The sequence below is a fragment of the Nycticebus coucang genome, chromosome 8, assembly GCF_027406575.1.
Source record: "Nycticebus coucang isolate mNycCou1 chromosome 8, mNycCou1.pri, whole genome shotgun sequence".
NCBI lineage: Eukaryota > Metazoa > Chordata > Mammalia > Primates > Lorisidae > Nycticebus > Nycticebus coucang.
The window spans coordinates 135,598,694-135,614,396 of NC_069787.1; positions in this window are offsets into that span (position 1 = coordinate 135,598,694).

The following is a 15,703-nucleotide window of genomic DNA, read 5'->3' on the forward strand; positions in this document are numbered from 1 at the left end:
TCCTCCATGGACACCTGCTCACCTGGCCCTCTCGTGCTGGGGTGTGCTGTGGGAGCCTGCTCTGCCCTGCAGTGTGGAGGGAAACGCCCAAATCTCAACTCTGGTGTTGCGAGGTTATCAGTTTGAGCGAGGAGGGTAGAAATTCCTCCAGTATAGCTCTATTAGTGGGAACATAAAGTGAGTCACACATGCAACTTAACATGTTCTAGCAGTCATGTTAAAACAGCTAAAAATAAATGAGTGAAATTAGTTTTAACATATTTTACTTGATCTAGTACATCCAAAATATTACCTTTCCATATGTAGTCAATTGGCAGAATATTTCATGTCCTTCTTTTTGTATTATATCTTTGGATTCCAGTGTGTGGTTGACACAGCGTATCTCCATTTGCACTTAGTATTTCAAGAGCTCGAGGGTTGCGTGCAGCTAGAGGCCTTGGATGGGAGGCACAGCTGCAGGACGTTAGGGTCTCTTGGGGTGTGGTAAGTACAACTTACTAAACAGTTATAGTAAGTGTCAAGACAGGAACCACCAGCCATGTGTGAAGTGGCAGATCTCTGTGTCAGGAATCACACATTTACTCTTCTTCATAGCCCCCATTTCATAGATGAGAAAAATAAGATGCAGATAATTTGGGCCGTTTGTCCAGGTCATATAGCCCCTATGTAGAACTAAAGGGGATTTAAGTCTCTGTAAGTCTGAAGCCCTCGTGTTCCAATTTAAGAACAACTATGGTAGACACAGGTAAACTGGAGGTTCACTCTCTTCACGCCCCCCAACTCCCACCGAGTCCAACCCAGCAGATACAAGTTGAGAGTCAAGATTTTAAGTTTTTATTATGTACCCCTGCAATTACAAGGAGGGGCCTCCACACCTCTGAGAAACAGGGAAGGGAAGGGCTTCTCTCCCAGACCTTTCTGTGTGGCTGTCATCCCCGTTGGTGCTCATTGGAGCTGATGTGGTCGTGGGACATACAGCAAATGTCTCCCTCTCTCTTTAGCCTGTTCTGAAGAGACTGAGTGGAAGGGGTCTTCAGTGTGGCAGTGAACCAGTCCTGCTCACACTTTCCAAGAATTTAATAGAAACTGAATTAGAGAAATTGTTTCAAGCCAATATCTGATTTTAGGCATGCTAGTTATAGTGACAGCAACAAAGAGAGAAGATTGTGTACTTAAAGAATACAATTTACATATTTGTGCAGAATCAGTGGTTTGGGGTAACAAAAGAACAAGGTTTGGTTGTATTTTGCCCTTTTTTTTTTAATTAAAGGAAAATCTGCGTGTCAGTGTTTCTCTATACAATGTGCACAATGTGAGCTGCGGCATCTTAAATGTTTGGCAGGACACTCATGCTCATGACATCACATGCTGGGAGGACAGGGAGGCCACTGTGGGACTGGCCCTGAGCAGAGGCAGCATCAGAGCTGCCATTGAGATGACCACAAAAGAGTGTGTGACAGGCAGATGTGCAGCTTGATGGAGACTGAGCCAGGATTGTGGGCAGCACAGTGGCACTTGCTGCTGTGGCCTGAATAGCTGCTCTTGAGGAATCTACATCCTGCCTCATGCAGACTCAGAGCTCAGGCTTTGTGGCCTTGTGGTGGGGAACGGAGTGGAGATGGAGGGACTTGTCACTGCTCCATGCCCCCTGGTTAAAGTGCAAAACGTGAGAATGCTGAGCCTTTCTAGGTGGAAGGTACAAATTTCTTCCTGCTTACATCCAAATTACCTTCCAAAGGGCACCTGATGGTCACAGTTGGGGGCTTTCTTTAGTTAAAGCAATTACATCTCAATTTCTCTTATGTTGAGTCATACAGCTGTGCTTTCCAAACTGCAGTGTGCACACAGATCACCTGGGGATCTTGTTAAAATGCAGATTCTGAGTCTACAGGTGTGGTGGACAGCCTGAGAGTCTGCATTTCTCACCTTCAGGGATCCTGGATTCACGCCTTGACTGATCAGCCAGCCTCTGGGGTCCATGTCCACTGCAACACAGTGTAGGACGTGTCCTCAGACACACGCAGTGTAGACACGTCCTCAGACATGTGCAGTGTAGACCTGTCCTAGGACACGCAGTGTAGACATGTCCTCAGACAAGTGCAGTGTAGACGTGTCCTCAGACACTCGCAGTGCAGACCCGTCAAGCCTCAGACATGCACAATGCAGACCTTTCCTCAGACATGCACAGTGTAGACCTGTCCTCGGACACGTGCAGTGTAGATGCTTCCTCAGACACACTCAGAGACGGCCTCAGACATGCGCAGTGCAGACCTGTCCTCAGACATGTGCAGTGTAGACGCTTCCTCAGACACACGCAGTGTAGAGACGGCCTCAGACGTGCAGTGTAGACGCTTCCTCAGACACACGCAGTGTAGAGACGGCCTCAGACATGCGCAGTGCAGACCTGTCCTCAGACACGCGCAGAATTGGTGCCTCTTTGGAAGATGCTCAGCATATTTCTTTGGCCTTCAAAATAATTTTGGAGCTGCTCAGGTAAATAATTGTGGTGTTAGGCTGGGGGTGGTGGCTCACACCTGTAATTCAGCACTCTAGGCGGCTGAGGCGAGAGGATTGCCTGAGCTCAGTTTAAAACCAGCTTGAGCAAGAGTGAGACCCTATCTCCACTAAAAATGTAAAAACTAGCCGTGAATGGGTGACAGGCATCTGTAGTCCCAGCTACTCGGGAGGCTGAGGCAGGAGGATCACTTGAGCCCAGGAGTTTGAGGTTGCTGTGAGCTGACACCATGGCACTCTGGCCTGGGAGGCAGAGTGAGACTGTCTTAAAAACAAAAACAAAGCAGCACCATGTCCGTGCCGTCTGCCTTCTGCTTTGTGGATACCAAGATTCTCTGGCGTGTTGTCCTTTCATCTGCACCCTTTGCCCACTGGATAAACGCAAATTTCTTGGGTTGGTGTGTAAGGTGCATCACAAACCTATCTGGCCTTTATTAAAAAACTTCCTTTGGTTCTGAGTAAGAAAAACAGACTGTGGGTAGATGAAACAGAGAAGGGATGTTTTCTGAGGAGGGGAAGTGGAACAGAATTTTGGGGGAAGAAAACTTAGTTTTTCAGAAAACCAAAATCAGAGAAGTGCAGGCCCGGGTGGACAGTGGTGCTGGGCTGTGCTCCAGGAGGCAGGACCTGCACCTGTCACTCATCTAAGAGCCAATCACCAGAACCGGAGCCCTGGATGGGCCGGGGGTCACATGCCTGCCTCCCAGCCAATCACTGAGCCAGTCTCACAGGTGAGCCGAGGGCGGTTCTCCCAAAGGAATTAAAGTCCTGACAGAGAGCACAAGTGTACTGAGAGGATCCGCAGGAGCGCGCGAGCCTCGCACCGGCATCCGCGGGTCTCAGGCCTCAGCTCCCTCTACGTGACTTCTGTGCTCGGCCCGCGACCTCCTCCAGAGGGTCTGTTGGAAGGGGCCAGTCGTGGCTAAACATGGGAGGCATCATAGGAAAAATGTCCTGGTGAATTAATGACTATAAATTTCAAACTCCCTAAAGCTGTTTATATGTTTAGTAAATCTAAAAAACTCTTATTAAATAAAATAAGTCCTTCTGCCTAGAGCAGGGCAGAGTTGTGAACACGGGCCCTCAGGGGTGAGCCAGCTGCAGGATTCGTGACTGTGTTTGATTTTAGATATGGGCTACCTTAGAACTTACTGATATTTTATTAAGATTTGGAAATTTGCATATTATTCAATCATTTATGAAGTTTTGATCATCTTAAAAGGAGTTTTATGAGCATCTGCTGAAGTTTTTTTTTGTGTGTGTGTGTGTGTGTGTGCATTCTTTTGTGACTCATCAGGAGAACGGTTCACCTAGCATTTGCTATGTCCCTGGGTAGCAGGAGCTGGTCCAGCCCTGGAGACCCACGTTGGCACATCCTGAATAGTGATGGTGTTAAATTCTTATCACTGTCATCTTTAATCTACTTTGGAAAGTTACACCCTGACTGAAAAGGGAAAATAAAATACCAACAGCAGCACATCACTGCCTAGATTAAAGGTAAGAAGTTACAGAATATTTGATCTATGAAGGCATATCAGCTTTAACTAGGGCTTCCTCCAGCCTTGTAGCTTTCTTATGGATGTGGAAAGTCAGGCAATGCCTTAACTTCCTGAAGGGCATTGATTTAATTATAAGGACAACTGTGAGGTGTCTGCAGAGATGTGCCCTCCTCAGGCTTCTGTGGAGGGTCCTATGGAGGTCTTCTGCAGAGAAACATGCTCTTTCTTCTTAGAGCTGGAATTTAGTTGAGGGCATCAATTTTTGCTTGTCAGAGTGGTTTAAAAATGCTCCAGTTGCCAGAGCTCTTCGACTGTGACAGGTGTGGCAAGAACACAATCGACTCCACTGGCACTGGCATGCACAAAAATTTCACAGCCAGGTACAGCCAGCAAAGCATATGGGAGATTAAAGCAGTGATGCCCCTGCTAGAGACCAGGCATGGTCCATGTGGATGCTGAGCGTGTTCCTTTTCTTTCTTTTTTTTCTTCCTTCTTTCTTTCCAGACTGAGTCTCACTCTGTTATGCAAGGTAGAATGGAGTGCAAAGCTCACTGGACCTTTGAACTCTTGCACTCAAGTGATCCTCCTGTGAGTAGCTGGGACTATAGGGGTGTGTCACTATATCTGGCTAATTGAAAAGAATTTGTTTTGGTAGAGTCAGGGTCTTGCTATGTTGCTCAGGCTGGTCTTGAACTCCTCGTCTCAAGAAATCCTATTGCCTCGGCCTTACCAAAGTGCTGACATAGGTGTGAACTACCATGCCCAGCCTCATAGTTGATTTGGTAGTTCACATAGGTGTGAACTACCATGCCCAGCCTCATACAGCAAACAGTAACAACAAAAATCTAGACATTCATTGAGTGAATATTAAAAATGACACACCATTTCATGAGTAATTTTATGACTTCCATTTCACAAAACATAGAAGTGTGGGAGTTCACAGTTTAGGCCTGGGACAGCTTAGCAGCTCTGTTTGACAGGGTCCTTGGGGACCCCAGTTCTTCCCAGCTCAATGTGTCCACAGCCCCAGGAGGTGGCTCTTGAACTTGTGTCCAGGATGGCAGCATCTACTCTGCAAGTGGAGAGGACCAAGAAAAGGAGCAAGGTCCACACCTGTTATCTCCTGGAAACGTTCCTTGACTCTGACATGTGCCAAATCTCACTGCCTGAGAAGCTCAGAGGTACCGCCTGCCTTGGGGCTGGCTACAAAATGTGCAGTGCCGAGAGTAAAATAAAAACACAGCTCCTTTTATAAAAGACAAGACAAATGTGTTCAAGATATTGAAATGCGAAGCTCTTTCTTCTTTGTGTGGTCTCTCTGTCTATGTGTCATGGTGTTTTTTATTATGTATTGTTGTTCTTAGTAAAGAAAAATTAAAAATTTAAATTATTAGTGTGAACTTTACCATCTAGTTTTTAAATAGCACAATGCCGGTTTTAAATGAAAATATAAGAACATGTAGCTGTTATGCAGGAACACTGAAATTCCACAATTTGTACTTGGTAGCTCATACATGCATCTGTATTTTGCTTTTTTTTTTTTTTTTTTGTAGAGACAGAGTTTCACCTTACCGCCTTCAGTAGAGTGCCATGATGTACACAGGACTCACAGCAACCTCTAGCTCTTGGGCTTCCGCGATTCTCCTGCCTCAGCCTCCCAAGCAGCTGGGATTACAGGCGCCTGCCACAACGCCCGGCTATTTTTTGGTTGCAGTTCAGCCAGGGCTGGGTTTGAACCCGCCACCCTCGGTATATGGGGCTGGCGCCCTACTCACTGAGCCACAGGCACCACCCTGTATTTTGCTTTTATGAATTAACTTTTTTATTTCATTTCTTGGTGTGCATATATTCTACCCACACTCTGTACCTTCAGCTAGGTGCTGAGTGAGGAAGAACTGACAGGAGAAGAACTTCTGGTCACCCATCTTTTCCTTTCTTTCTATGCCATCATTTTCAACGTAAAGTAGTTGAGCAATGATACAAGAAATTCTCACAAGGAGGAAAGTGTATGGAGCTGTGGTCCCCAACCCCTGGGTCCGTGGCCTGTTAGGAACTGGGCTGCAGAGCAGAAGGAGACTGGCAGGTGAGGGAGTGAAGCTTCATCTGTATTTACAGCCACATCGCTTCTCGGCCTTTTGGCTAAGATCAAGTGTATTTACAGCCATTCCCCATCACTCACATCACCAGCTGAGCTCCACCTCCTGTCAGAGCAGTGGTGACATTCCACTCCCATAGGAGCATGGACTCCACTGAAAACTGCTCGTGCGAGGAACCTAGGCGGTGGTTCCTCGTGAGACTCTATTGCGTAATGATCTGAGATAAATTTAATCTGGAAACCGGTTCCCCCCAAACCTCCCTCCACCCTATTTGTGGAAAAATTATCTTCCATGAAACCAGTCTGTGGTGCCGAAAAGTTTGGAGACTGTGATGTGAGAGGGGTTTCTGATCATTTGGGTTCCTTAGAGCTCCATTGCCTTCTTTAGGTGTTAGAAGCAAGTTACAGGCTCTTGGGACAATCAGCGCACCCACTTAGTCACAGACGTGACTCAGGCTCACCTTGAACTTGCCTCGAGCCTTGCTGAACTCACACACACACTGGGCCCCTGGGAGTGTGTGCTCACAACACACTGTGGGAGCTACATGCAGATGTTCCTTTCTCCTATGCATGCCCTCTACTTATAAAACATAAACTCAGTAATCAAATTATCAAGAATTTTGAGATGTCAACAGAAGAGCAGTAAACCCAATGCAGGGTCCTCCTGCTGGTGGGACCTGTGAACCTAGTGGCCTCATTCCAGCTGGCTGGGTACATGTTAAGACTCTGCTTCAGTCTGTAAGAAGAAGAGGATGGATTTTGGTAGACACTTGTAGCATGAGGTAAGTCTTCCAACAATTTGATGTAGTTTCATCTCCTTTTCCAGAGCAAAGAAGCTGAGGCCCAGGGAGGGGAAGTGATAAGCCAAGGTCAAAGGGCTAGTTGAGGGTTAAGGCCAAGATGCAAACATGTTTCTTTTAATGGCAAGGCCAGTTCTCACTCTGCTGTGGCATACCTGGTGTTTACTACATGAAGCTAAATTATACTTCAAAAAAATACAGGGAAATGAGAATGTAAAAACATGCATCTTTCTCATAACACACTGAAGAGAAGTGACTTTACTCACAATAACAGCAGAGTGCAGCATCCACACTTTTGTTCTTTTAGCTCTCAGAGGCCCATGAGTGAGGGGCTGTCAGTGTTCTCCCTACAGGTGAGAGAACAGAGGCAGGGGAGGGAGTGGGCCGCCTAAGGTGTAGGCCAGGGTGGTTATCCTGCAGCCACAGTGAAGCCTCAGGGACTCTAGGGAGAGGATGTGATTCCAAGTTTTGGTCCATTTCCTCCACATTGTCAAATTTCTGGGCATAGAGTTTCTTGTTGTACTCAGAGATGATCTCTTGTATGTCTGTGGCATATTTTGTTATTTCCCCTTCATTGTTTCTGATTGAGGTTACAAGAGATTTTACTCTTCTGTTTCTAGTTAATCTGTCCAAAGGTTTATCGATTTTATTTTTTTGAAAAACCAACTTTTTGTCTCATTAATTTTCTGAATGACCAATTTCAAGCACTAAGATTAAAGAAACAATAAAAAAATCTCCCAACAAAAAATGCCCTAGTCCAGATGGCTTCACATTAGAATTCAATCAAACCTTCCAAGCAGAGTTTATACCCATTCTGCAGAAATTATTCTAAAAAATTGAGGAGGAAGGAATCTTGGTTCAGACCAATTTCACTAATGAATATAGATGCAAAAATTCTCAATAAAATCCTAGCCAATAGATTACAACTTCTCATTCAAAAAATCATACATCAGGTGGTACCTATGGCTCAGTGGGTAGGGCACCAGCCCCATATACTGAGGGTGGCAGGTTTGAACCTGGCCACAGCCAAATTGCAACAAAAAAATAGGCAGGCATTGTGGCAGGTGCCTGTAGTCCCAGCTGCTCGGGAGGCTGAGGCAAGAGAATCGCCTAAGCCCAGGAGTTGGAGGTTGCTGTGAGCTATGTGATGCCACAGTACTCTACCAAGGGTGATAAAGTGAGACTCTGTCTCTTAAAAAAAACATCATACATCACGCTCAAGTAGCTTTCATGGGATGCAAGGCTGGTTTAACATAGAGAAGTTCATAAATGTAATTCATCATATCAACAGAAGCAAAAACAAAGACCATTTGATCCTCTCAATAGATGCAGAAAAAGCATTCAATAAAAGTCAACATCTTTTCTAATTAGAACTCTGAAGAATATACACGTTGGTGGCACATTTCTTAAACTGATTGAAACCATCTATGACAAACCCACAACTAATATTATACTGAATGGAGTAAAACCGAAAGCTTTCCCACTTTGAACTGGAACCAGACAAGGCTGTCCTCTATTGCCACTACTAATCAACATAGTGCTGAAAGTTAAAGCCAATACAATCAGGCAAGAGAAGTAAATAAAGGGCATCCAAATGGGAGCAGAGGAGGTCAAACACTCTCTCTTTGCTGGATATAATCTTATACTCAGAGAACTGCAAAGACTCAACCACAAGACTCCTGGAAGTGATCAAAAAATACAGCAATGTTTCAGGATATATAATCAATGTCCATAAATCAGTAGCTTTTGTTTATGCCAATAATAGCCAAGATGAGAAGCTAATCAAGGGCATAATTCCTTTCATAGTAGCTTCAAAGAAAATGAAATACCTAGGAGTATACCTAACAAAAGAGGTGAAAGACTTCTATAAAGAAAATTACAAAACTCTAAGAAAAGAAATAGCAGAAGATATTAACAAATGGAAGAACATACCATGCTCATGGCTAGGAAGAATCAACATTGTTAAAATGTCTATACTCCCCAAAGCAATCTACATACTCAATACCATCCCTATTAAAATACCAACATTACTTTCAAGACTTGGAAAAAATAATTCTTCATTTTTTATAGAACCAGAAAAAACCCCGTATAGCCATGGCAATTCTTTTTTTTTTTTTGAGACAGAGCCTTAAGCTGTCACCCTGGGTAGAGTGCCATGGCATCACAGCTCACAGCAACTTCCAACTCCTGGGCTCAAGCAATTCTCCTGCCTCAGCCTCCCAAGTAGCTGGGACTACAGGTGCCCGCCACAATGCCCGGCTATTTTTTTGGTTGCAGCTGTCATTATTGTTTGACGGGTCTGGGCTGGATTCGAACCTGTCAGCTCAGGTGTATGTGGCTGGCACCTTAGCCGCTTGAGCCACAGGCGCCAACCGCCATGGCAATTCTTAGTAATAAAAACAAAGTGGGGGCATTATCCTACCAGACTTTTGGCTATACTACAAGGCCATAGTGATCAAAACAGCATGATATTGGCACAAAAATAGAGACAGATATTTGGCACCGAATAGAAAACCATGAGATGAAACTAACCTCTTACAGCCACCTGATCTTTGATAAATCAAACAAGAACATACACTGGGGAAAATAATCCCTATTAAATAAATGGTGCTGGGAGAACTGGATAAACACGTGTAAAAGACTGAAACTGGACCTGCACCTTTGACCATGAACAAAAATTAATTCAAGACGGATAAAAGATTTAAATCTAAGGCAAGAAATAATAAAAATCCTTAAAGAAAGTGTGGGAAAAACAGTTGAAGATATCAGCCTGGGGAAAGATTTTATGAAGAAGAATTCAGTGGCAATTGTAACAACACCAAAAATTAATAAATGGGACTTAATTAAACTGAATAGCTTCTGTACAGCTAAGGAGACAACAACCAAAGCAAATAGACAACCTTCAGAATGGGAAAAGATACTTGCATATTACAAATCTGACAAAGGATTGGTAACTAGGTTTTACAGAGAACTCAGGTTAATGAACAAAAAAAAAGCCAACAATCCCTTATATCACTGGGCAAAGAAGGCAGATGAATGGCTAACAAACATAAGAAAAAATGCTCATCATCCCTAATTATCAGAGAAGTGCAAATCAAAACCACCCTGAGATATCACCTAATCCCAGTGAAAATGGCCCATATCACAAAGTCTCAAAGCTGCAGATGCTGGCGTGAATGTGGAGAGAAGGGAACACTTTCACACTGCTGGTGGGACTGCAAACTAATACAACCTTTTTGGAAGGAAGTATGGAGAACCTTCTAAGAACTCAAACTAGACCTCCCATTGGATCCTGCAATCCCATTACTGGGCATCTACCCAGAAGGAAAACATCATTTTATCATAAGGACATTTGCACTAGACTGTTTATCGCAGCTCAATTTATCGCAGCACCTGCCAAACAACCTGTAGAAAACAACCTAAATGTCCATCAACCCAGGAATGGATTAACAAGCTGATGTGTATGTATACCATGGAATACTATTCAGCCACTAAAAAGATGGAGACTTTATATCTTTTGAATTAACCTGGATGGAGGTGGAACACGTTCTTCTTAGTAAAGCATCAGAAGAATGGAGAAGCAAGAATCCAATGTACTCAATTCTAATATGAAGGCAGTAGATGAGCTAATACAAGGGGTGGGTTAGGGAAATCAGGTAGCTGGAGAGGCGAGGAGGGAGGAGAATGGGGGTCACGGTGTATGGCACACCTCTTGGGGGCAGGACCCAATTATAAGAGAGAATTTACTTAACAAATGCAATCACTGTAACCTAATTCTTTGTACCCTCAATGCTCAATGAATCCCAAACAATTAAAAAAAAAAGCGACCTCAGGGACTCGCTGCTCTGCCTCTGAGTGGAATGTACTTCCTAAGAAAGTGGAGTGAATTACACAGCCGCTTAGTGAGAGGACAGATTAAAACACAGTGTAAGACTAAATAAATTCTCTCCCAGTTAAAACTGTTAGTTTAGGGGTAGGGCTGAATTCTGGACCTGCCAGTGTTCAAAATAGGTTTTCTTAGAAAGGGAACCTTTACCTGTAGTAAAATAAAGGGAATTCAAGCTTCTCTAGAGTACAAGGACTATGGGTTGTTTGTGTCTCTGGAAAGAGGAAATGTACGCTCATAATTTCTATCATCTCACAGATTGTCAGGAAATAAGGGGAATTAGCCATTGAAGGAAATACACTCTCTAGTGGGCTTTGAGGTTCTAATTAATGACAGAGATCACTATCTGTGTGTACAAAGTAAAGCTCACAGGAACGCCTTTTGCAGGGTGAGGTCCACTGGGGGCACCACTGGTGGGCAGTTTCACGTCACCAGGGTGAGGGGCTGGGCAGTGTCCAGACTGGGGATTTAGTTTACAACCGAAATGCCCGAACAGGCGAGTACCCTGTTTGTATCAAAGAGATCATCAGGCTGGAAAACCCTCAGAATGTCATTCATTCAACAAGGCCTCTTTAAGAAAAACAATGTTAGGATTTTTGCACTTAGTCCTTTGTGAAGTTAAACAGTTTTGGCCTAAAATAAGAGCGCCCCCTGGGGGTCAGGAGGTCTTCTGAGCTACTTTCAGGCCTGGAAAGCCCCTGGGGCAGAGATACAGGAGTTGGCGGTAGGATGGGAAGGGAGGCGCCCGGGCTTCGTAGTGGGGAGCTCTCCCTCCAGCCCCGAAGGAGGCTCAGCCAAGCCCCGGGAGGCCGTCAGGACGCCCCTGCGTACCAGGGTTTGACTTGATCTCTGAAGTCGTGACAAGAACCAAAGGATCCCGAGCTGTGGCGTCAGATCCGGGTGCTTCTGATGGGAAGGGGGCGGGGAAGCACCTGCCCCTGGGGCCGGCTGCAGAGCCAGAGTCGTCCCCAGAACAAATCCACTTTCCTTTCCTGGCCTGTTAGAGAACTGTTCTGGGTGAATGCATGTGAACCCTCCTTGAACTCGGGGATGTTTCAGCCACTTAATGAGTTCCGTATGTCCGCCACCCAGGGTGGGGGCCGTGCTTCCTTTCATCTGTCCTCGGTTGTCTTGTGAGCTGGACGCTTTGTCCCATCCGTGCTTCATCTCCTCACCATGCAGATGTTACCCTCGTGGAGCTTGTTCATCTGATTCTAGCACCTGAAAAGAGCAGCTTTTGAGACGCAAGTTTTTCCGAAGAATTTTGGTAAAATGTTTTGTGGGGAATTGGAGATCTGGGCGCAGCAACAACTGAGTTAGTTTTCAACCCTTCCCTCTTCTACTCTGCTAAGTGGAAACAAAAGCTCCACAGAATTTGTGAGAAGAAAACAAAATATGTTTCAATTCCTTTTCAGAGCACTAAATTGCTATATAATGATAAGAAACAAAAATGTCTCTAATTTCCATGGTCTTTCCAATAACTTGCTGGGCGTTTTGTGGAAACAGAATTTCGTCATATCAATGAGTGCAAATTAGTTGGTTCTGAGGGAAGATACTAGAATGTACCTTTGCTCAAGTGAGTTTACTTAATGGTCAAATTTTGAGAGTGCCCGAAAAGGCCACTACACTTTAAGATATAATTTTTCTCTAATGTATTTTCTTATGTGGATATATAATTCCACATTATCTTTTTAAAAAATTCATTTACATGGCATTTCATTTTGTTCACATGGCATTTTACTTTTTTTTTTCTTTTTTTTGAGATAGAGTCTTGTTCTGTTGTTCAGGCTAGAATGCTGTGGCATTATCATAGCTCACAGCAACCTCAAATTCTTGGGCTCAAGCCATTCTCCTGCCCCAGCCTCCCAAGTAGCTAGAACTACAGGCATGCACCATCACACCTGTTTAATTTCTCAACTTTTTTTTGTAAAGATGTGATCTCATTCTTGCTCAGGCTGGTCTAGAACTCCTGATCTCAAACGATCCTCCTGCATTGGCCTCCCACAGTGCTGGAATTACAAGTTTGCGCTGATGTGTCCGGACCCCTATTATTATCTTTTAACCAGTGGTAAAATTTAAATTTGAGGCCACCAAGACTTTTAGAGAGGATTTCTTTCCCTTTGATTATTATGAAATAAACAGATCACATCCTAAGACATCTTTTTCTTCCCATGTTTTCCTTCACAGTCTATGCACAGAAGGCATGCCATTTTTATATCTATGCCACTAAGTCTTACAAGATTTTTACTGTGCAAACTTTTATTCACTATCTTCTCTAGCTATAGACATACACAGGTATGCTTATTCAATTACTTATAGATGTGCAACTGTACTAATGTATTATGTACAATATAAATGGTACAAAGAAAATTAAAATAATGGGAAAAGGGGAAATATCATTTTAATTTTTTTTTTTTGGCCAGGGCTGGGTTTGAACCCGCCACCTCTGGCATATGGGACCGGCGCCCTACTCCTTGAGCCACAGGCGCCGCCCAACATTTTAATTTTATTGCATGTTATTAGCAATACAAACTTAAAAAGATTTTATATTAGTAATATTTTAGTGAAAGCCGCGAATTTGAATCTCCTTTATTATATAATATTTGGGATAAAAATGTTCAATGTTCTGATTCTTAGTTAATTTTCTTGGTCTTAATGGCTGCTTTGGCTGAATAAAAAGATATTTCATATGAATACCGTCTAGAACCATATAGGAGAGAAACATCATTAAATCATTATATTCTCATGTTAACTTCCTCCACCAATTTTGCAAAGATTTGTATTAAATTTGGCAGTTTTCTGCTTTCCTTGATTCCTTTCAGTTCTTACTAACTAATCAGAATGTATTGTATTTTTGTATTTCTAACAAATGGTTTGAAAACTCATGGAGGCTCCATGTGTAAGATTTTTTAATCAGATTTTAAAAATTCTAAGTTTTACATATATATAGTAGGACTGTTATTATAGTTGACGCCTATTATTTTCAGTAATAAGATCATATTCATGTTCAAATATCTCTTTCCAAAATGGTCTCTCCATGGGGCTAATTTCCTTTGAAAAGCAAATGCTTTCTCATGAGTTCACAGATTATTTCTCCTAAGATCCCAGATTAATAATGTTTATTTTATTTTTAAATTCTTGTTACATGGCAAACTTTTGCACTTTTGGCTCCACTGTTTTTGCTGCAATGGCTATTTTATTCTGTCTTTGGGGGATTTTTTTTTTTTTAAATGACTAGCTCTTTCAATGGGGTTAGTCTACATTATCTATAAGAACTGATAAGCCGTGTATAATCCCACTTACATGGGTGTTTGTAATTTAAAAAATGTCATCTCTTGGGCAGTGCCTGTGGCTCAAAGGAGTAGGGCACTGGCCCCATATACCGGAGGTGGTGGGTTCAAACTCCACCCCTGCCAAAAAATGCAAAATAAAAAAGAAAATGTCATCTCTTGAATGAGTGACCTGCAGGTTGGACAGATGGCCAAAGTCCAAAAGCTTCAATGTTTCCTCAGTGTCAGGATTTACTTCAGGGCCCTCCTGATTTAGGGCTGAGACCTCAGGGACAATTCACTCCCCACTCTCTCTCCTCCTCCTGCAGCTTGATGGAGAGTCTCACTGGCCCCTCTAGATCCCTTCTTCAGGTGTGTGACACAGCCTGCTATCCTGTCACGGGCCTTCTTGTTGGAATGCTGGTGATCTCTTCACATAGGCTTGTTCATGTGGGGTCTTACCCAGTTGAGTGTGGTACTTCTCAGTGATGACCCAGCTGTCTTCTTAACGTTTTTGGTGTGAACGTGGCCCATGTTGGTGGGTTCTTTGTAAAAGAGGAAATGGCTGGCCAGTCTCTTTTTTGCATATGTTCTTCAAAGCATATTTTACTTTTATAATCAAAAATAAAATGTAGGCCAGGCATGGTGACTCACACCTGCCACCCCAGCATTTTGGAAGGCTGAGACAGGAGGACCACTTGAGGCCAGGAGTTCAAGACCAGCCGGGCAACTTAGTGAGACCCAGTCTCTACAAAATTTTTTTTTTTTTTTTAATTAGCTGGGCATGGTGGCATGCACCTATAGTCCCAGCTGCTCAGCTACTGGTGAGGCTGAAGTGAGAGGATCACTTGAGCCCAGGAGCTGGAGCTGTGACAGTGCCACTGCACTTCCCTCTGGGTAAAACAGTGAGAAAAAGGACTACCCATGAATAAAAGCATAAAGAAGAAAATGCAAAACCACTGCAAATCAGACTTCTCAGGGGTATAGTTAACACTTTATACAATCTCTTTCCAAATATGTTCCTATGCTATATAAAATACATATATATTCAATGAAAGATACACTATGCAAAATCTTTGCATCCTACTTTTAAAATTTAACATAAATAATGAAAATTCCTCATTAAACATTCTTTGAAAACATGTTTTTAGATGACTGTACTGTATGGCATTTCTTGGTTACACTACAGTTAATTTGCTGTGCGGGCATTAGGTTGATTTTAGTGATTTGGTAATTTCCCCCTGTAGTTATATCCTTTGGCATAAACCTTTGACCATCTGGTTATTTATTTTCTTAGGATCAATTTCTAAAAGTGATTCAAAGGATATGAAATGTCAGATAGGTGAACAGCTGAATATTTAAATAGAGTGATTGAAATTGTTCTCTACTTGTAGTACAGACTAAAATCTGGTATGCTGATGCCCCCAGCTTTATTGTTGTTACTAAGAACTGCCTTAGCTATACGGGGTTTTTTCCGGTTCCATACAAAACGCAGAATCATTTTTTCCAAATCTTGAAAGTACGATGTAGGTACTTTGATGGGAATGGCATTGAATAGGTAGATTGCTTTGGGAAGTATAGACATTTTAACAATGTTGATTCTTCCCATCCATGAGCATGGTATGTTCTTCCATTTGTTA